Here is a 24044-nt window from a genome sequence, read left to right as displayed (position 1 = left end):
TGTTCATTCACACAACATTGTTCACAGTGGTCACTCACACAACATTGTTCACAGTGGTCACTCACACAACATTGTTCACAGTGGTCACTCGCACAACATTGTTCACAGTGGTCACTCACACAACATTGTTCACAGTGGTCACTCACACAACATTGTTCACAGTGGTCACTCACACAACATTGTTCACAGTGGTCACTCGCACAACATTGTTCACAGTGGTCACTCACACAACATTGTTCACAGTGGTCACTCGCACAACATTGTTCACAGTGGTCACCCACACAACATTGTTCACAGTGGTCACTCACACAACATTGTTCACAGTGGTCACTCACACAACATTGTTCACAGTGGTCACCCACACAACATTGTTCACAGTGGTCACTCACACAACATTGTTCACAGTGGTCACTCACACAACATTGTTCACAGTGGTCACCCACACAACACTGTTCACAGTGGTCACTCACACAACATTGTTCACAGTGGTCACTCACACAACACTGTTCACAGTGGTCACTTACACAACATTGTTCACAGTGGTCACTCACACAAGACTGCTGAAGATGGTCACTCAAGGAAGACTTCTCAGTGCGGTCACCTACACAACACTAGTCAATAAAACTTTTCCTTAGCTTATTGAAGTCTAAAGTTTATTTTCATATTACTGTAGCTTTTTATGAGTTCTCTGTTTCTCGTTTTATCTGCTATTCCTCTTTTCTTAGCAAACAAAAAAAAACGTTTCAGTAAAAATATTGATGTCCGAATAGCTTCCATAAATGCCATGACCAACTTATTTCCACTTTAAAAATATGACTTTCTCTCACTCCGACAAAAGTTTAACTTCCTACTGTAAAAGAAGTATCTTCGCCACACAGAAGACCAACTTCAGCCGCACACACAAAAAAGTCTTTCCCTTCGTCTTACGGCCAAACTTGGAACTAAAGACGCACTTCGGCGTAAGAAAAAAGAGAGAAAAATAATAATATAACTGAAACTCGGATTTATGTTTCAAAATACTAAGTCCACACACACCTTAGAATAAATAAATAATTAATCTCTCCCTCTCTCTCTCTCTGTATATATATATATATATATATATATATATATATATATATATATATGTGTGTGTGTGTGTGTGTGTGTGTGTGTGTGTGTGTGTGTGTGTGTGTGTGTGTGTGTGTGTGTGTAGAGCTCTTACAGTAAGACATTTTGTCATACTTGTTAACAATATGAAATTTCATCCATATTGTACTAACTAATAAATATTATTTATATCTATAATCCTTTGAGAACTCGAGTACAGGAATGACCGATAATTTTCCACACTGTACAGACGGACATCTACACCCAATTTCTTATATAAATTTTACATGAATATCTTACATTCACTTATAAAGGCATTTATTAGATAAAAAGAATTCCGTAGAAGAAAAAATACTTTCCTTTTTCCCGCAAATGTCTATGATTTCCCCAACACAATGACAAACACTCAAACGTTTTACCACGAAGGATCAATTTACCATTACAAAAGACTGTGCTGAAGGCGGCTTCCAAGTGACAAGGTCTTCCTTGTGTCATGGTCAACCTCCGGCACTCATCACGATGTCTTTCTTACTCTGCTAGAAACGTCAATGTGGCTACTACAACACACACACGCAAACACACACACACACCCACACACACACACACACACCCACACACACACACACACACACACACACACACACACACACACACACACACACACACACACACACACACACACACACACAGTGGTTGCAGACGTGGGTGCACAAGGCTCCGAGAACCTTAGTGTTTGTAAGGAATGCAGTAACTGCTAGCAGTAATCAGTGGTAGTAACAACGTCAGTGAACAATCCTACGAGTGATAACTAAAGTTATTAGTTAAAAAAAAGTCGAGAGGAAGCCTGAAATCATTAATATTTCAAAGTGCCAAATCGTTAGTGGCTAGTAGGCACCTGTTGCCACACAGATTCAAATACACAAAGATCAAAGTGAGTGTGGAAGCGGGTGTTCAAGAATTACCAGCGTTTGGATAACAAGTGAAATGTGGGGCACCATACAGTGAGAGGGAAAACGTTAATAAACAAAGGAGAAAGGAAAATAAAACATATAATTAGGGAAAGTGGTAGATTAGGCCTGCTGAAGCAGTGACGTCACAACAAGTGGCGTGCCATTATTCAAATAAAGTGAAGTGTATATAATGTGAAGTGTATACTATCATAAGTGAAATGTGAAATCACATGAGGAATGCGGGATGTATGAGCATATATGGTTATAAACATCACTGGTGAAGGATCTCCAAAATAGTGATAGAAGGCCTATGTACGACGACTAAGTCATCAGCATCTGGCAACCTGTCACCGTACCACTGCCAGCGCAAATATTACTCCCCTATTGTGGTTGTAAGTTGTCAGATTCTGGTCTCTGCATCACTGTTAGATACTGGTCACTCACTCCTGCAAGCTATTACCAGAATTAGGGTAGAAATAGAATAGATAAGGTGAAGATAGTGTTGACGAGAGTGTGAGGTGTAGAGCAGACTAGCGAGGGGTAACGTAGGGGTAACGTAGTATTACTACCGGTAGTTATTAGCAGTATGAATACTTAGGAAGCTAGGAAGTCCTCTCTCAATGTGAGCAAGGAATAGGATAATAACCAGCAGTAACTGATACTTAAATCCAGAAAGGGCAATAAGTGGAGAGTAGCATTACTAGGAAAGACAACTGGGACTAAACATGAGCCTACACGACAGAGAGGCATAACAGATCTTTCAAATACAACAACCCCTCCCCTACCCACCCTAACCATCTCTCCCTCACACACATACATACACACACACAGACACAAGGGTAGACACTTATAGAAGCTTTAGACCCTAGTACCAATTTCCGCCAAACACACGAACACACACACAAGAAGTTAGAGAAAGTACAAAGGTTTGCAACAAGGCTAGTCCCAGAGCTCAAGGGAATGTCGTACGAGGAAAGGTTAAGGGAAATCGGACTGACGACACTGGAGGACAGAAGGGTCAGGGGAGACATGATAACGACATACAAGATACTGCGGGGAATAGACACGGTGGACAGAGATAGGATGTTCCAGAGAGGGGACACAGGGACAAGGGGTCACAACTGGAAGCTGAAGACTCAGACGAGTCACTGGGACGTTAGGAAGTATTTCTTCAGTCATAGAGTTGTCAGGAAGTGGAATAGCCTAGCAAGTGAAATAGTGGAGGCAGGAACCATACATAGTTTTAAGAAGAGGTATGATACAGCTCAGGAAGCAGAGAGAGAGAGGACCTAGTAGCGATCAGTGAAGAGGCGGGGCCAGGAGCTGAGTCTCGACCCCTGCAACCACAATTAGGTGAGTACAATCAGGTGAGTACATACGCACACATATACACACATACACACGCCTCTACTAGGCGAATATACACACATACACACACACATGCATAAACACACACTCACATACATACATACACACATAAAACACACACCCATACTAGGTGAGTACACACACACACATATACACACGCACATACACACACACACACACACACACACACACACACACACACACACACACACACACACACACACACACACACACACACACACACGTAAGGACCCCATTATCAAGCGGTCACTCTACCCTCAGCCTTTTTTCCCTTCCCCCCCTTCTAATCCAATCACACACACTCACCTCCCCCACTTCTAAGGGTCACTCATCCTTCTCTCCCCCTCCCCTCTCTCCCCTTAAACCCATCCCTCTCTCTCCCACACATGCACACACACATACACAAGCACACATACACAAGCACATATACACTTGACACAAACATGTACTCCCCCTTCCCCTAACCACTTCTCCTCCTCCCCCTAGCCACCTACCCCTCCCTCAAACCATCTAACCCCTCCCCCAAACCATCTAACCCCCTCCCCCAACCACCTCTCCCCCTCCAATAACCATCCTCACCCTCCCCCATAACCATCCATCCCCACTCCCCCTAACCATCTATACCCCTCCCCCTAACCATCTATCCCCCTTCTTTCTGTAGTGCAATGTGGCAACCTAGAACTAGGATGAGAACAAAGGGCCAGAAGGACGAATCTGGGAGGGAGGACTGGGAGGCAGAGCTCAAAAAAAGGGAGGAAGACTGGGGAAGGATGCTAGATGAGCTTGCAAGAAAGATGGAGGAGAGGCTAGCAGCAGAATGCAGAAGGTGGAAGCAACATGCCACAGTAGCAGAAGCCAAGATACAGAGATTAGAAGAGGAGCTGAGAAATCTGAAACAGCCTAGAGACAAAGATAATACAGAAGTAGCATCAGCAATGTTTACATCAGACAGACAAAGGGTCTGAAGGGAGCATGGAAGCTAAACTGTATTCAGAGGTTCTGTCAAACCCACATGGGGACAAAACAAAGACAGGGAGCACACTAGGACAGAATGAGAGGTTGGAAGACATTGAAGGAACTAGGACATGTACAAGGACCTTACCAGACACTTGTGGGGGCCAGGAACAGGTGAGCAGGAAGGACAAACCAATGAGCATAGGGGTCACAGCTAGGGAAGGGACTGAAGGAAGGAACACTCCACAGGAAGGAACTAAAACACCTCAGAGGATGCAATGGGAGTCACAGTGGGAGGTGGAGAGGGAGAGATCAGTTTTTGTCTATGGGCTAGACGAAGCTGAAGGGGAAACTTATGATGAAAGAAAGCAGGAGGAGAAAAAAGTGATTGAAGGTATCATGAAGGTGATAGGCGAGGGAGACATGACCCAGGTGGCAACTTTTCGGAGAATCGGGTGGTTCACAAAGAAAAGGAATCGGCCTCTCGAAGCAATTTTCAAGGCAGAATCAACTCGAACCATGATCCTGCAGGAGAAAGCACGACTGAGAGGCAAACAGGAGTTCATGAGTGTGTACCTCGATTGAGACAGAGCACAGGAGGAAAGGATAATACTGAAAGAGAGAGTGCAAAAACGAAAGGATGAATGGGAGGAAATGAAAAAGGAGAGCAAAATAACCCAGGAACAGGTGGAAGGACAAGCACACCCCCCAGAAACACCTGCAGAAGGACTCCAGCCACCACACCCCCAGGGCAACTGAACAATCCAAACCAACCATCATACACCAATCCCTCTGTTCCCACCCCTCACACCACGAACCCTACCCCTACAGCAACCCCCTATGGGAGCTCTTCCTCCACCTCCACTGCAACCCCACACAGGCCCCCACCAGGGCTCTTGCTCTCCCAACCCCAGTATTCCCCCAGGACCACAGTTACAGTATTAGAACAGAAGTTGAAGGTTTGGTACACAAATGTGGATGGATTAACGAATAAATATGAGGAATGACAAGAAAGAATCAATGAGAAGTCCCCAGACATTATAGCAGTTACAGAAACAAAACTCACAGAGACAATAACAGATGCAATCTTCCCACCAGGACACCAGATCATGAGGAAAGATAGAAGGGGCAGAGGGGGAGGAGGGGTTGCTCTGCTCATAAAAAACCGATGGAAATTCGAGAAAATGGGAGGCATAGACGAGACAGGAGAAAGGGACTACATAGTAGGTACACTTCAGTCTGGGGAGCACAAGGTGGTCATTGCAGTGATGTATAATCCACCACAGAACTGCAGGAGGCCAAGAGAGGAATATAAAGAGAGCAACAGAGCAATGGTGGACACACTAGCTGAGGTGGCAAGAAGAGCTCACTCGAGCAGAGCAAAGTTACTGGTTATGGGGGATTTCAACCACAAGGAGATTGACTTGCAAAACCTGGAGTCACATGGGGGTCCCAAAACATGGAGAGCCAAGATGATAAATGTGGTGCTGGAAAACCTCATGCACCAACATGTTAAGGAGACTACCAGAGTGAGAGGGGAGGACAAACCAGCAAGATTGGACCTTGTGTTCACCCTGGGCAGTTCAGACATTGAGTCTATCACATATGAGAGTCCCCTAGGAGCTAGTGACCACGTGGTTCTGTGCTTTGAATACATAGTAGAGTTGCAAGTGGAGAGAGTAACAGGAGTTGAATGGGAAAAGCCAGACTATAAAAGAGGGGACTACATAGGGTTGAAGAACTTCCTGCAGGAGGCTCCGTGGGACAGAGAACTGGCAGGAAAGCCAGTAAATGAAATGATGGAATATGTAGCAACAAAATGCAAGGAGGCAGTGGAAAGGTTTATTCCCAAGGGCAACAGAAACAATGGGAAGACCAGAAAGAGCCCCTTGTTTACCCGACGGAAAAGGAGGCAAAAGCAAAGTGCAATAGAGAATGGAAAAAGTACAGAAGGCAGAGAATACATGAAAATAGGGAGATTAGTCACAGAGACAGGAAAGAGTATGCACAGGTAAGGAGGGAGGCCTAGCGACAGTATGAAAATAACATAGCATCAAAAATCAAGACTGACCCGAAACTGTTGTATAGCCACATCAGGAGGAAGACAATAGTCAAAGACCAGGTGATCAGACTGAGGACAGAAGGTGGAGAACTCACAAGAAATGATCAGGAGGTATGTGTGGAGCTAAACAGGAGATTTAAGGAAGTTTTTACAGTAGAGACAGGAAGGGCTGTGGGAAGACAGCACAGAAGGGAACATGAAGAGGGAATATACCAACAAGTGTTGGATGACATATGAACAACCGAGGAGAAGGTGCAGAAGCTGCTAAGTGACCTTGATACCTCAAAGGCGATGAGACCAGACAACATCTTCCCGTGGGTCCTTAGAGAAGGAGCAGAGATGCTGTTACTTCCCCTAACCACAATCTTCATCACATCCCTTGAAACTGGGCAACTACCTGAGAAATGGAAGACAGCAAATGTAGTCCCCATATATAAGAAAGGAAACAGAAATGAGGCACTAAACTACAGACCTGTGTCTCTGACATGCATTGTGTGCAAAGTAATGGAGAAGATCATCAGGAGGAGAGTGGTGGAACACCTGGAACGGAACAAGATTATAAATGAAAACTAGCATGGGTTCATGGAAGGCAAATCCTGTGTCACAAACCTTCTGGAGTTTTATGACAAGGTAACAGAAGTAAGACACGAGAGAGAGGGGTGGGTTGATTGCATTTTCCTAGACTGCAGGAAGGCCTTTGACACAGTTCCCCACAAGAGATTAGTGCAGAAGCTGGAGGATCAGGCGCATATAACAGGGAGGGCACTTCAATGGATCAGGGAATACCTGACAGGGAGGCAACAACGAGTCATGGTACGTGAAGAGGTATCACAGTGGGTGCCTGTGACGAGCGGGGTTCCACAGGGGTCAATTCTAGGACCAGTGCTATTTTTGATATATGTGAACGACATGATGGAAGGAATAGACTCTGAAGTGTCCCTATTCGCAGATGATGTGAAGCTGATGAGAAGAATTAAATCGGATGAGGATGAGGCAGGACTGCAAAGAGACCTGGACAGGCTGGACATGTGGTCCAGAAACTAGCTTCTCGAATTCAACCCGGTCAAATGCAATGTCATGAAGATTGGAGAGGGGCAAAGAAGACCGCAGACAGAGTATAGGCTAGGTGGACAAAGACTACAGACCTCACTCAGGGAGAAAGACCTTGGGGTGACCATAACACCGAGCACGTCACCGGAGGCACACATCAACCAAATAACTGCTGCAGCATACGGGCGCCTGGCAAACCTGAGAATAGAGTTCCGATACCTTAATAAGGAATCGTTCAAGACACTGTACACTGTGTATGTTAGGCCCATACTGGAGTATGCAGCACCAGTCTGGAACCCACACCTGGTCAAGCACGTCAAGAAGTTAAAGAAAGTACAAAGGTTTGCAACAAGGCTAGTCCCAGAGCTCATGGGAATGTCGTACGAGGAAAGGTTGAGGGGAATCGGACTGACGACACTGGAGGACAGAAGGGTCAGGGGAGACATGATAATGACATACAAGATACTGCGGGGAATAGACAAGGTGGACAGAGATAGGATGTTCCAGAGAGGGGACACAGAAACAAGGGGTCACAACTGGAAGCTGAAGACTCAGACGAGTCACAGGGACGTTAGGAAGTATTTCTTCAGTCACAGAGTCGTCAGGAAGTGGAATAGCCTAGCAATTGAAGCAGTGGAGGCAGGAACCATACATAGTTTTAAGAAGAGGTATGACAAAGCTCAGGAAGCAGAGAGGGAGAGGACCTAGTAGCGATCAGTGAAGAGGCGAGGTTAGGAGCTGAGTCTCAACCCCTGCAACCACAATTAGGTGAGTACACACACACACACACACACAGGCTCATATAACAGGAAGGGCACTGCAATGGATCAGAGAAGGGCTGACAGGGAGGCAACAACGAGTCATGGTACGTAATGATGTATCAAAATGGACACCTGTGACGAGCGGCGTCCCAGAGGGGTCGGTCGTAGGACCAGTGCTATTTTTGGTATATGTGAACGACATGATTGAAGGGTTAGACTCAGAAGTGTCCCTGTTCGCAGACGATGTGAAGTTAATGAGGAGAATTAAATCATATGAGGACCGGGCAGGATTTCAAAGAGACCTGGACAGACTGGACACCTGGTCCAGCAACTGGCTTCTCGAATTTAATACCGCCAAATGCAAAGTCATGAAGATAGGGGAAGGGCAAAGAAGACCGCAGACAGAGTATAGGCTAGGTGGCCAAAGACTGCGAACCTCGCTCAAGAAGAAAGATCTTGGAGTGAGTATAACACCGAGCATGTCTCCGGAAGCACACATCAACCAGGTAACTGCTGCAGCATGTGGGCGCCTGGCAAACCTGAGAACAGCGTTCCGATACCTTAATAAGGAATCGTTCAAGGCGCTGTACGTCAGGCCCATACCGGAGTATGCAGCACCTGTTTGGAACCCGCACTTGATAAAGCACGTCAAGAAACTAGAGAAAGTGCAAAGGTTTGCCACAAGGTTAGTTCCAGAGCTAAGGGGAATGTCTTATGAAGAAAGGTTAAGGGAAATCGGCCTGACGACACTAGAGGACAGGAGGGTCAGGGGAGACATGATAACGACATATAAAATACTGTGCGGAGTAGACAAGGTGGACAAAGACAGGATGTTCCAGAGAGGGGACACAGAAACAAGAGGTCACAATTGGAAGTTGAAGACAGAGATGAGTCAAAGAGATATTAGGAAGTATTTCTTTAGTCATAGAGTTGTCAGGAAGTGGAATAGCCTAGAAAGTGATGTAGTGGAGGCAGGAACCATACTTAGTTTTAAGACGAGGTATGATAAAGCTCATGGAGCGGGCAGAGAGAGGGCCCAGTAGCAGCCGGTGAAGAGGCGGGGCCAAGAGCTAGGACTCTACCTCTGCAACCACAAATAGGTGAGTACACACACACACACACACACACACACACTCACAGCAACAAGAGGTCACAATTGGAAGTTGAAGACTCAGATGAATCAAAGTGATGTTAGGAAGTATTTCTTCAGTCATAGAGTTGTCAGGCAGTGGAATAGCCTAGAAAGTGACATAGTGGAGGCGGGAACCATACATAGTTTTAAGACGAGGTTTGATAAAGCTCATGGAGCAGGGAGAGAGAGGACCCAGTAGCAACCAGTGAAGAGGCGGGGGCCAGGAGCTAAGACTCGACGCCTGCAACCACAAATAGGTGAGTGCACACGCACACACACACACACACACACACACACACACACACACACACACACACACACACACACACACACACGCACACACACACACACACACACACAAACCTAACCTAACCTAACACATTAGCTCATAAATCCCCCCACCACACACACATTTTTACGATAAGCTGAAGCAGCTAGAACATCCCAACAGGATAAAAACAAAATGGGCTCTCAAAAGGGAGGACGTAAAGGCAAGGGAACCGATGATGGCTTGTCGGAAAAGGAAGAATGGGTAGAACGGCTCAAGAACAAAATGGAACAACAATGGGAGAAAAGGTTAAACGAGCTTTGCAATAACATGTTAGAGCAAATATCTGCAGAGAGCAAGAAATGGGAATCATGAGCTATAGTAGCTGAGGCAAAGATACAGAGATTGGAGGAAGAAATGGATGTGCTGAAGAAGGATCTAAAGATGAGGTCCGAAAGGAGCAAGATGACTGAAATGGGAACATCAGCAGACAGTGAGGGGATTGAAGGAGGGGATGGATCTAGGCAGTCTTTTGCAGCAGTAATTTCAGGCCATCATGGTGTCTGGGAGATGATTAGGGAAACAGCAAAGCAGATGCTTAAATCAGATCCAGAAATACAGAGGGAAAAGAAATGGGAAGAGGAGAGGGAGAGGTCAATAATTATTCATGGGCTTCAGGAGGCTGAAGGGCAGACCTATGATGAAAGAAAGCATTGGGAGAAAACAGAGATTAAGAACATCATTGCAATAACAGGAGAGGGGGACATGTCTCAGGTAGAAAATTTTCACAGACTTGGGGGGTATTCGAGGGAAAAAAATTGACCAATCAGATTAACATTCAAGACAGATGTGGTAAGTAACAGGATACTACAACAGAAACCATTGTTAAAGGACTCTCCAGATTATCAAAAAGTGTTCCCCAGTCGAGACAGAACACGAAAGGAAAGGGAACAACTGAAAGTGAGAGCAAGACAGAACCAGTTGAAGGAAAGAGAGATAGGACAGGCAACAACAGACAGGAAAACTCAGACTTTGGGGGAACATCAAACACAAATGCTTGCAGAAACCTGTCAACCCCTGTCACCACATATCAGCCAAACAGTAAACAGAAACGAATCTCACTCCATAGCCACCATTCCCCTAAGCACTAATTCCACAATCACAGCAGCCTCCCATAATATTGTGCCTTGCCTCCCACCCTCCCAGCCTGCACCTTCCTCTTCCATCTCCCAAAATACAGTAATGGAAAGGAAGCTAAAGGTATGGTACACCAATGCAGATGGAATAACAAATAAGAGTGAAGAGTGGCAAGAACGCATCATTGATGCATCACCTGATATCATAGCACTAACAGAGACAAAGCTTACAGGGATGATAACAGATGCAATTTTTCCACCTGGATATCAGATTATGAGAAAAGACAGAGAGAACAGAGGAGGGGGAGGAGTAGCATTGCTCATAAAAAAAACAGTGGAGTTTTGAGGAGATGGGAGGAATGGAAATAAGGGAAACAGACGACTTCATTGTAGGAACACTTCAGACTGGTGGTCCAAAGGTGATGATAGCAGTGATGTATAACCCACCACTTAACAGCAGGAGAACAAGAGAAGAGTATGATGTGCGCAATAGGGCAATGGTGGATACACTAGCTGAAGTGGCCTGGAGGGCTCATATGGGTAGGACAAAATTGCTTATAATGGGGGATTTCAATCATAAAGAGATTGACTGGGAAAACCTAGAGCCACATGGGGGACCAGAAACATGGAGGGCTAAGATGTTGGAGTCTGTATTAGAGAACTTCATGCATCAACATGTTAGGGATACAACCAGAGAGAGAGGAGAGGATGTTGCAGCAAGGCTGGATCTCATATTCACCTTGAATAGTTCGGACATAAGGGATATCACCCATGAAAGACCCCTTGGCACTAGTGATCATGATGTCCTGAGTTTTGAATATCTTGTCGAGTTAACAGTGGAGAATGCAGCAGCACGAGAACAAAGAGAGAAACCAAACTTCAAAAAAGGGGACTACATAGGAATGAGAAGTTTCCTGCATGAAGTGCAGTGGGAAAGAGAACTAGATGGAAAAACAGTAAATGAAATGATGGAAATAATAACCATTAAGTGCAGAGAGGTAGAGGAAAGGTTCATACCAAAGGGCAACAGAAAAAAATGGTAAGACCAGAGTGAGCCCATGGTTTAATTGGAGGTGTAAAGAGGCCAAAGCCAAGTGTGCTAGAGCATGAAAAATGTATAGAAGGCAAAGGACTCAAGAAAACAAGGAGCTGAGCAGAAGAACCAGAAACGAATATGCAAGGATAAGGAGAGAGGCCCAGAGGCAATATGAGAACGACAAAGTTGTTATACAGTCACATTAGGAGAAAAACAACGGTCAAGGACCAGGTAATCAGACTGAGGAAAGAAGGAGGGGAGCTCACGAAGAGTGACCAAGAAGTATGTGATGAACTAAACAAAAGATTTAGAGAAGTATTCACAATAGAGTCAGGAATGCTTCCAGCAAACTGTGGAGGTAGGGTGCACCAGCAGGCACTGGACACAATACACATAACCAAGGTAGAGGAGAAGAAACTGCTAGACGAACTCGATACCTCAAAGGCGGTGGGCCCAGATAACATATCTCCATGGATACTGAGAGAGGGAGCAGAGGAACTGTGTGTGCTATTAGCAGCAATCTTCAGTAAACCTTTCGAAACAGGGCAGTTTCCTGAGGCGTGGAAGACAGCACTTGTAGTTCCAGTTTTTAAGAAAGGGGACAGGCAGGCAACATTAAACTACAGACCAGTGTCACTGACTTGTATAGCATGTAAATTCATGGAAAGGATTATCAGGAGAAAAGTAGTGGAACACATTGAAAAGATTGGGCTCATACATGACAGTCAGCACGGCTTCAGAGATGGGAAATCCTGTGTCACAAATTTACTTGAGTTCTACTATAAGGTAACAGAAGTAAAACAGGAGAGAGAGGGATGTGTAGATTGCATCTTTTTAGATTGCAAGAAGGCTTTTGACACAGTACCACACAAGAGACTGGTGCAAAAATTAGAGGAGCAGGCACGAATAATGGGGAAAGTACTGCAATGGATCAGGGAATACCTGACAGGAAGGAAACAACGTGTGTTGGTACGTGATGAAGTGTCGGAGTGGGCGAATGTGTCGAGTGGGTTCAGTCCTAGGCCCGGTGCTGTTTCTTGTATACGTGAATGACATGGTGGAAGGAATAGATTCAGAAGTGTCACTGTTCGCTGATGATGTGAAACTGATGAGGAGAATACTAGTGGGAGAGGATCAGTTAAGATTACAAGGGGATCTGGACAAACTACAAGTATGGTCCGACAAATGGCTCCTGGAGTTTAACCCCAGTAAGTGTAAGGTCATGAAGACTGGGGAAGGACACAGAAGACCGCAGACGGAGTACAGGTTAGGAAACCAACAGCTGCAAACGTCAGTTAAAGAAAAAGATCTTGGGGTAAGCATTATAACGAACATGTCCCCTGAGGCACACATCAATCAAATAACTGCTGCAGCATATGGGAGATTGGCAAACCTGAGATTGGCGTTTAGACATCTGAGTAAGGAGTCATTCACGACATTGTACACAGTGTACGTAAGGCGTATACTGGAATATGCAGCGCCAGTATGGAACCCTCACTTAGTCAAACACGTCACGAAATTGGAGAAAGTACACAAATTTGCAACACGATTAGCCCCGGAACTGAGGGGTATGTCTTATGAGGAGAGGTTAAGGGAACTCAACCTGATGACACTAGAGGATAGGAGGGATAGAGAGAACATGATAACAACGTATAAAATACTAAGAGGCATTGACAAGGTGGACAAGGATCGAATGTTTCAGAGATGGGATACAGAAACAAGGGGACACAGTTGGAAACTGAAAACCCAGATGAGTCATAGGGATGTTAGGAAGTATTTCTTTAGCCTTAGAGTTGTCAGGAACTGGAATAATCTGGAGAGTGAAGTAGTGGAAGCAAGTCCATAAATAGCTTTAAGAAGAGGTATGACAAATATCATGGAGCAGAGAGAGAGTGAATTAGTATTGACCAGTGAAGAGGCGGGGCTAGGAGCTATGACTCGACCCCTGCAACCACATATAGGTGAGTAGGTGAGTACACACACACACACACACACACACACACACACACACACACACACACTTTAACTTACGGAAACTGATTGTGGGCATGTATTCAGCATTCATGTAATCAAACCGAAGATGCACGACGACCAACTCACTGGGAGAACTCAAGGTGTTCATAAAACAGAATGATAATTGGCAGAGAAAAGATGAATACTAAAGTAACTGGGACTTCTAAGAGAAATGGACTGGAAAAAAAATGTTATTTGATAAGACAGGACAACATTTTGAGTAATGAATATTTATTGAATCCCACATAAGAGAGTGAAACAGAAGACGAGGCCTTTATTACTGATCAGTATACCAAATAAGCATACCTTATAAGTTAACGAATAGGAAAGGCTGGTTGATCGTCTCTAGCAAAATGATTTCGAAATCGAAAACCAATATAGGATCGTAGATGGTAAATCTTGCATCATTGTGGAGAAACTTCTTAGATAGTACACTTTCCTGCATAACGATAAAAAAATGTTAACAATGATAGGTACTTATCTTTTAACAGCACGATTTCCAGTAGCCTCTTCCTGGAAACGCCCTCGATGTTGCTGCAGCTGTGTCCGAATTGGCTGGGGATAGCGAGAAATCTGGGTTAACTCTGATCCATTGTATGTATTCCAGTATGTCAGATTTACCTGGAATCCGATAGGATACTCAAGTGGGTTTGGGTGATGGCATTCTAATGACGGTCTCTAAGGTGGGAAATATTCTTTCTAACATTAGCCTAAACACTGCAATGTTTGAAAGGGGAAAATGAAAAGGAATAAAGCCTGCCGGACTCATTGTAACTGGAGTGTTGTGCCGTTGTAGCAACACGAGGCCGTTAATGATGTCTCTATCGAACTCGCGTCACTGGGTACTTCGCCGTCGTTCAATACCATCACTTGTTCATGAGTTTCGTGGAATTATCCACAATAGAGAGAAAGTTAAATAACACTGCACCTCACCTCAGTTCTCCCAATGTTCACGTGAGAAAGAGACATGGAGACACTAATGAACACTATATACCGTAATTAGTTCTACCACGAATTTCCTTACTCATATAAGGGGAAGCTAGTCAACTTTCTAGTTTTCCTGAGGCTGTCAATATGAACAAGAGTCAAGAACGCACTGGTCACTGCGAGAGGGCAGCGATGCCGTCTGCGTCACTCACGCCTCGGTCCCTTGTCGCACTCTGACCCTGTTGAGCACCTCGGTCCTCGTCCCACAAAGGAAATGCTGACTTCAGCTTCATAGACTTTCACTGCTAGCTTTTGCAACAGACTTCATCCTAGAATCCCTGTTTATTGGTATCCTAGGCAGGTTTAATGAGCCACAATACCCTAGCTTTTAGAACAAGTGGGGCGCAATTTTTCACGAACTTTTCCTGCTATGGGGAAATAGCAGCTCCCATAGATTTCCACTCGTATGTACAAGTGGCCAGGAAGTTTGGTAAAAAGAGGCGTGGCCTGGCGACGCTTTGTCTATCATATATTCTTGATTAGTCTAGTATGGAAACAGGGAAGTAAGACGGTTCACAGCTTCTGAGATGGCTAGCCCTTTCTGAGAGGGCTATCTTCTTTGGAGAGAGTCATTATTTTCCTTTCAAGAAGGGGATGGATATCGTCCCCTTCATAAAATGGAGATTTTTCTCCACAATCATGGTAAGAACTTCTCTCTGGAACCTAAACAAAGGCTAGTCAGACTACTAGGATCGCCAACAGCCAGACTAGTCAAAGACCGGACTGCGAGTATTGGGTGAAGACTCGAGCCTCCGCCACTCCTTTAGCTGAAGGACATGCTCGAGATCAGAGCTCCATGAAATGCAACACAATGCAGTAGTATACACGTGAGGTTCCGCAGGTCAGGCTATTGATTGACTGAACACATCGACTCCAGGCTGAGGGACTGATTACCTCAAACTCCTCCTCTCCTTACACCCTTCTGATTTGTATTGGACTGATGAAGCCACTGTGTGGCGAAACGTTTCCTCAATAAAAATTCCCATATGTTGCATAAGTGTCTCAATCTTCAACAAAGATATTTGTTTCTCATTGGGAGGAATCTAGGCTTACAGTCAAAAGGACCCAAGTTTGATTCTATGTGAGGGCAGAAATTATACTGCCCCTATACACCAAGCAGTAAATAGGTAGCTATTGCGGGTAACATCCTGGATAAGGCTGGGCTTTGAAATAAGCTGAGATAGTCCGACAATTTAATTGTATAAAAAAAGACAGTAACAGGTTTCTTTCTCCCTCAACCCTCTCTCCGTGGACTGACGTAGGCGCCGCACGACTACCTGGTGGAATACAAGGATCCTCCCGACACAGAGGGACGGGTGGCGTCACGTCTTGGGCTGCACTTCCGGGCGCGGGACTGGCACTTTCCCGACGGCCGCCTCACACTGCGCTGCGTCGCCGCTCTTCACCGCCTCTATGAGCAGGAGGCTCTCCACGAGGGCATCGTTGCGCCCCCGGGGCCCCTCAGTCTGGGCCACGACGCTAACGGTGAGAACCTTTGTAGTGAACCTTTATAGTGAAGAATGAGAGTTGCAGTTCCATAGCTGCAATAATACACAACTAATCTCAACTAACCCATAATACCACAGCTGCAACAACTCACAACTAACCCACAGTATTTGCAACATATCACAAGTAATCCACATTTTAAAAATAAACGCTACAACGTTTCGGTCCGCCCTGGACCATTTTCGGGAATGAAATTACTCGAAAAGGGACCGAAACGCCGTATCGATTTTTTTTTATTTCCAATTTACGGGATATTGTGCCACTGATAAAATAATGTTTTAAGAAATTACAACTTTATTACATACCTATTCTTTAAGCTTTGCTGTAAGACACACATCTGCTCAGCCCATATGTTTTAATAATAATAATAATAATAATAATAATAATAATAATAATAATAATAATAATAATAATAAATAATAATAATAATAATAATAATAATGATAATAATAATAATAATAATAATAATTATTATTATTATTATTATTATTATTTTAGCTTAGTTTTGCTTTTCAAAATTATAGAACTTTAAAAGCGTAATATCAGCTTATATTCTGATAAACTTTTATTGTTATACAATTTTGGCAGAAATCACATTTAAATTTTTCTTCAAATTTAACATTTTCACAATTCTAATTATTTTTTTATACATGAATTACATAAATGCAGACAAATGTAGTTACAGATATATTAAATATTTTTTTTCAGACTTAAACCCTTCATTGCATATCCCATGATGTCCGTGAAGTGCTCGTGATCCAAGGAATTAGGGTTATCGTCCCCTTTCTTGGGTCAAACCTAAGCACACAAGCCATGTAATGCAAGAGTGTTTATCAATTATTTTGCAGTATTTTGGCCCCACTTTTTTTTTCTTATGGGTAGATGTACAGCATCTTACTGAGCGTGTTCAGCAACCCATTTGTACTGAAGGTGAAGAAAAGGTACGTTAATGATCATGTTTTCGATGGGTCATCGTTTTTCTCCTCTATCTAGAGCAGTGATTCTCAACCAGGGGTCAACTTACCCCTTGGGGGTAAAAATTTACATGGCAAGGGGTAAATATTTGATGTACGTGATAATTTAATAATTGAATAATTTATTTTTTTCTGACTTTGTTTTTCTCTCACTTTATGATGGCGATCATTTTTTTGTTGGTAAGTTAGAGGGTAAATGGAGAAATACATCAAGCCGAGGGAGTTAACGATGGAGGAAAAGTTGAGAATCCCTGGTTTAGAGGTTTATCAAGTCATACCATGTGACTTGTATGATTTAATAATGCTCTACACAGGACGATGCGTATGACTTGGTGAAACTCTACAATGAGCTACACGAAAGACTTCTAAAGCTCTAAGCAGAACAAAATGTTGTCCGAAAAAAAATCTACGTGTCTTTTCTTCAGTAATGTCGGCTGTCTGCCACTTCGAGCTTGTGTTGTAGGTAATGTGGGCTGTGTGTTACATGGAGAGCTTCAGAACATGTGATTGCTCGCGTCATGCACATCATTTGTACACTACCAGGAAGACGTTAATATCTAAAAAAGTGATTACTGTAAAATATTAGCTAATATACTTTGAAAAATATACTCTTCTCTGTGTATATGATCTATGGACCGTATTTTTCCCCTCATATGTTATATCGTCGAGAAAAATGGACTTAAGACTTCGGGAGAGATTTTATACGTAAAGTACTTGACAATCAGCATGACAAACATGTCGTCTTATATTCTCACTGATCTTTTTTATATACTAGCGTTAAAATAGACCTGGTGTGATTCCGTGTAGTCTTGCTTAGTATTTCTTCTTATCGGTATTGCCTGAACAGGTGTTTTCCATGTTACCTGCAGAGGTATTTCCCATGTTGCCTGCACTGGTGTTCCCCATGTAGCCTTCACAGGTATTTACCATGTTTCCTACACTGGTGTTTCACATAGTGAGTATTAGGACTTTGAAAAAATGAATTAATATACTGACTTCGGTTTGGGTGTTGGTAATTGTACGAATTTAGAACATTACTACTACTACTACTACTGCTACTACTACTACTACTACTACTAATACTACTACTTCTACTACTACTACTACTACTTCTACTACTACTGCTACTACTACTACTACTACTACTACTACTACTACTAATAATAATAATAATAATAATAATAATAATAATAATAATAATAATAATATTACTATTATTAATAATAAAAATGATATTTCTGATGAAGGCGGCTGGTACGTAGCGACTATCGTAGTGGCACCACAAGAAGAGATTTCAGTGTCGTCTTGAAGCTCCTACATACTTTAAGAACTTAAATTACAGTTTTATTTCACTTAAAAATAAATCTGCTTCGTAAAAGTGATAATGTCATCAAATATTCTCACAATGTGCCATTTACTTTTTCTTCCATCGTTTTTTTATTTAACTATAACGTTAACCTTCTATAATCCTTATTCCGTAAGTCATGCGTGTCGTAAGAGGCGACTAAAATCCCGGGAGTAAGGGGCTAGTAACCCCTTCTCCTGTATGAATTACTAAATGTTAAAAGAAGAAAAACTATCTTTCCTTCTTTGTCGGGACACCTTGCCTCGATGGCAGACGGCCGGTCTGTTAAAAAAATTACTCTAAAGATTCTAACTCTGTAAGTAGTCGCCGTTAGTAATGTTATAAATTACACTGACTCAATGAGACGTTCTCTGAACGTTTATTCACACATTTGTACATTTACGAACATCTTAGTGAAGTGTCCGCATTTATACTATGACGCAATAATGAGTAAGATGTCATGGTAGTGAGCTGAGTTGCACATTCTTGCTTAACCAAAAGTGGCTAAAACGTGCAAACAATAGCCTTCCTTCTCCTCTAGGAAGAGTATTGGCATCAAAGTTCAGCAGAACAAATAACCCATAACCGCGTATGCCTACAGTGGCTACATAGTGCAAACAAGAAACCTCCCCACTTCACCAGAGTGTGTAAATGCATCGGTAAGCGAGGAGAATATCACACAACAACATATAGCTGAATTATTATTATTTAAAATTTAAATTGCTATCCGGAAATGCACTGCCCAATCAGCAAACTCAACATTTTTTTTTTTGACTTGAGTGTGATGACTAATCAGGACGGTAGCAAGTTGCAACGCTGCGGCCGCCTCCACAACTTGTGCTCTTTGTTTCATTAAGGTGAGGGTGACAGGCAAGCCCGCCCCGGCCACCAAGCTTAAAACATGACCAAAAACATAGCAGTTATGACTTATTATTCCACAGTGACTGACCACAAACTTAACCAAAATTAAACCATTAACCCTTTCCTGGTTTCACTATATATATTTTTTTTAAATTATGATTTAGAGTCAAGTTGACTAAATATTTCGAAACAACAACTCGCAAGAGAAAGATCCTTTCAATATTACGAACATAAACTACTACAAATATAATTTGTAAATGATAAGAAGAGTACTAGTAAGTGCAGTACTCCAGAGCCAGCAAACCAGTGGTACTCGTCTCTAGGGTGGTCCAGGTGGTTCACTGTACTAATGAGCTACAAGGCTAACAATATGAAAATTTCGCAGACATAACCTCTGTGAAAAAGTCTACATCAGAGGTCACCAGCTATTACCCAAATGTTTCTTCCTGTAGCCCCAGAAGCTTTTATAGTACATCGAGTTTTATACTCCTTCAAGCCATGTATATTCAATGAATTTTAGATAAGTTATAATAAACGACTGTCAATGAATAAGCAGAAGAATGGGCAGGGATTCTAACAGGTCGTGTCAGCAAACATGTCACAGAAGTGCTGTCTGAGCTAAGAGGCTTAAAACAAATACCAGTGGTACAGCGCTAGACCTGCTACCTATCAGAACTACATTTCGAATCTCCCTCCATTCTTCTGTTTTTCATTGTTGACAGCTGTCAACAATGAAACTGTTCACGGTAGGGAGAGAGTTAGTAACACTTCAGTTCTCCCTATGATTATATTCGAGAAAACGACATTGAAACACGTTAGCTTGGCTGTTTCACTTGCACTAGTTCTTGGAGTAGTATAAGGTTCATGGACGCGATAAACCCAAGATTCGGCAACCACTGTCTCTTTGTTTCACAGTAAGATGGTCCCCGGGCCTGGGCACAGCTTAGCACGTATTCAATGATTGGAAACTTACTGCAATCTGAGGCCCCAGCTCCTCAGGTTCCTGCTTCAAGGAGGATTTGCTGAAATAAAGTCTACCGACTTCAGATGCCAGTATTTGCAACAGGCTTCATCCTAAGATACTGTTTCCTTCAGTTCTAGATGAGAGCTGGAAGTCGGAACACTTCTACCTTTATTATCAAGTAGGAAGCAATTTATTACAAATTTTCAATGGTCTGGGGAAGCAGCAGTTCCCTCAGGCTTCCACTCATGTAGAAGAGAGAAGATATTCTCGTAATGAGAGGCATGTCTCATGACGCCTCATCATCTAACACATGTTTTTGACTGAACACATGTATTCTGAGCTGTTTCAAATCGAGATGTGACAACCAGGAAGCTAGATCGTTCTCGTCTCCCATTTGAGAGGGCTACCCCCTTTTTGAGGGGGGATTCGCCGCTTCATAAACTAGAGAATCTCCTCCACAGGAAAGGACCGTGGGCATTTATTCCAATTTCTCCTGTGATGTCTGGGGCACCCGCGTATAGTATCCAAAGGTTTATGGACGAGAATAATGTCACTGAGCTATTGTCTTAGCTCTATCAACCCGCCTCTCTTGTGTAGGATGACCCAAGCCGAGTCACAATGAGATTTGATTTGATGGCAGTAGAAACTCAAGTGGGAAACTTCCTGCAAGAGTCCTTCGTCAGTTTCCACCGAGTGGAAAGAGGGGGGGGGGAAGGAGAGAGGTAACGTTGCTCGCCCCATAACAAGCATTCACGCATTTATACTACCACCACCATTCATTCATACGTCCACTCGCTTAACTAACGAACTTTTCCCTCACAATGAGCTCGGGTGAGCTAATAGTTCCTACGGTTTAAATTGAACTGTGCTTAAGAAAAGGTCTTGTGTTCGGAACAGGTGACTGCGCATTCATTTTACAATAGACACGAGTCCAAAATTATTTTTATGCATTTGCAAGTGGCACACTGTTAGCCTCATAAAATTGCAAAACTGATGATTGCAGGAACACCGTCAACAGTGTACGTACACACACACACACACACACACACACACACACACACACACACACACACACACACACACACACACACACACACAAACACACACACACACGGTTCGGGGAGAGTGACCTAGTAGCGACCAGTGAAGAGGCGGGGCCAGGAGCTTGGACTCGACCCCTGCAACCTCAACTAAGTGAGTACAACTAGGTGAGTACACGCACGCACGAGTCCACGACGTACAGTATACAGCCCTGCATTCGCACAGTGAATATAATCAAGAGTTCACATCAACACTTGCGCTCGTACATGATCTATGTATTCATACGTACACATAAGTAATCAAATACAGGGCTACTTGGAATGTACTTAAGCATGTGTAACTAAGTCATGTATACTGCACCCATAAGCAGTTTTATTATTAATTAATGAAGTGAAGCAATAAGTTTACAGTGAAATGTTATTTTCACAGCAAGTGACAATCTGATTTTACAGCAAAACGTTGTATTTACAGTGAAACAATTTTGGCGTTGAAACATTTGTTTTTACAGTGCAACATACAGTGCAACATACAGTGCAACATACAGTGCAACATACAGTGCAACATACAGTGAATCAGTGTTTTACAGTGAAACATTGTTTAGCATTAAAACATTGTTTAACACTGATTATTTTTAGTAGTGAAACATTGTTTATCTGTGAAACACTTAAAAATGAAGCATTGTTTAGCAGTGAAGCAACTACAGTGAAACATCGTTCAGCAGCTAAACATTAATTAACAGTGAAACATTGTTCAACAATGAAATATTGTTTAACAGTGCAATATTATTCAGCAGTGAAGCAATTTGTAACAGCAAAACAATGTTTAACAGTGAAACTTTGTTTGACAGTGAGAATAGTTTAACTGTGAAATATCGTTTAACAACGCAACGCTTATTTACACTGAAATTGGTACGCCAGCAATTGCATAATCACTGGTATCCCTCAGAACAGCAGTGATTGGCTTCTGTTTTAATCAGAAAAGCGTTCATACCTGTTTGGGAGTTTCTGTTTCAACAGTCAGTACAACTCTACAACACCCTTGTGAGATGTTGCAATGTTGGGTTTTAGCAGTGAAACATCCGCACCTGTACTCTGAATCTGCTGAATCTGCAGCAGCAGTGACACACTTTCCTATCTTGATTGCAGAACGCCATAGAGACTGTCCTCTTTGATTTTGCAGCTCAAGTCATCGTCCTTATTGATTTTTTGTAGCATCAGAGATTCACTGCTGTTGTTAATTCTGTAGCAGCGGTGGCTCACTGCCCTTACCAATCCTACAGCACCAGTGACGCCCTCCACAGGTGCCTACCTCAACAGTAACAACGTTTACATCCCCCGCACCATTTGGATATTCCACATGCCAAGAGAGCTGAGGTTGGAACAGTAGCAACGGGCAGCACTCCTGTGCGTGAGGACGGTGTTTGTTTTGGTGATGAAGAACAGTGTCTTTAGGACGCAGCCAATTACACTGACAGTGCCTTAAGTCCCCAAGACGTGACCAATGCCGACCACCGAGGATCATGGAGGCCAGGGAAGGATCCTATGTTGCTGCAAGTCCTTAATTAAGGACAGAGTGCCTAAAAGCACTAATAAACGATTTGGAGAACTGGTGAAAGTAAACCACATCGAAACTTTCCATTTTGCAACCGACTTTTTCGCTTGCATCGTATAAGGTTATTTTATAGTAGGTTTGTTTATTTTAATGTCAAATAAACAAAATTAATCAGTTCTAACAGAATGTGACACATAATTTACTAAAATTCGTTTCCTTGGACGATATCTCGATGTAACGCACAGGCCAGGAAAACCTGATGGTGATTTATGGACCTGTATATTGAAAAATTAACGTTGCTTAACAACGTTAATATATTGCACTAAGGGTGGACCTCATAAATATATATATATATATATATATATATATATATATATATATATATATATATATATATATATATATATTTTGGGGGGGGGGGAATAATATAGGGAAGTACCACCTCTATAGCTGGACTGGGGACCCTCATCCTCAGAGAAGACAATAAACGTACCTCAGGGAAAACTCAAGGTTCTCCCTGGAGCTGTTTGAATATGTTCTTCTCCTACCACCCCCTATATTTTATATTCTATGTGAACATTTATTGATAAACAGAATACATATGCAGAAAACACAAATATGAATACAATGGTACAATGTATTAAAGATCATGAATTTCCTCCAGCTCCTCCGAAGCCGGACGCGAGCCAAGTTTGCAGCAAGCATTTCCCCTCTGGATGGGTACGCTGAGGCGTTGGAACATGAAAGTGGCTGCCATTGGATCCCTGGTGGTGTCGATGAGTCTGGAACCCAATTCTTTGAGGAAACTTGCGGCATTTTTTCCCCATGATCCCAAGGTCTCTGATCACACTGGGACAAATTGATACTACTGGCTTATGTCCCTGTACTTGCTGATGTTGTACTCCTCCCTGTGGTCAGCAGCTCCTCCCTGTCGCCCAACACTGTGATGGATGTAGGTGTCAGCCAGTGTGGACACAC

General features: G+C 43.0%; 1 non-coding gene across 1 annotated transcript in view; it reads left to right on the top strand.

The window, feature by feature from the left end:
- Positions 1–24044, top strand: part of LOC128684166 (uncharacterized) — a 118592-nt gene that overhangs the window by 73824 nt on the left and 20724 nt on the right. Inside the window, exon 5 of the transcript XR_011392575.1 lies at positions 16087–16309. This is a non-coding gene — a transcript (uncharacterized protein). The remainder of the gene's footprint in view (positions 1–16086; positions 16310–24044) is intronic.

Source organism: Cherax quadricarinatus, chromosome 2 (genome assembly GCF_038502225.1).
Source record: "Cherax quadricarinatus isolate ZL_2023a chromosome 2, ASM3850222v1, whole genome shotgun sequence".
NCBI lineage: Eukaryota > Metazoa > Arthropoda > Malacostraca > Decapoda > Parastacidae > Cherax > Cherax quadricarinatus.
Note: the sequence above shows the minus strand (reverse complement) of the source record. Positions and strands in the feature narration are given on the sequence as shown.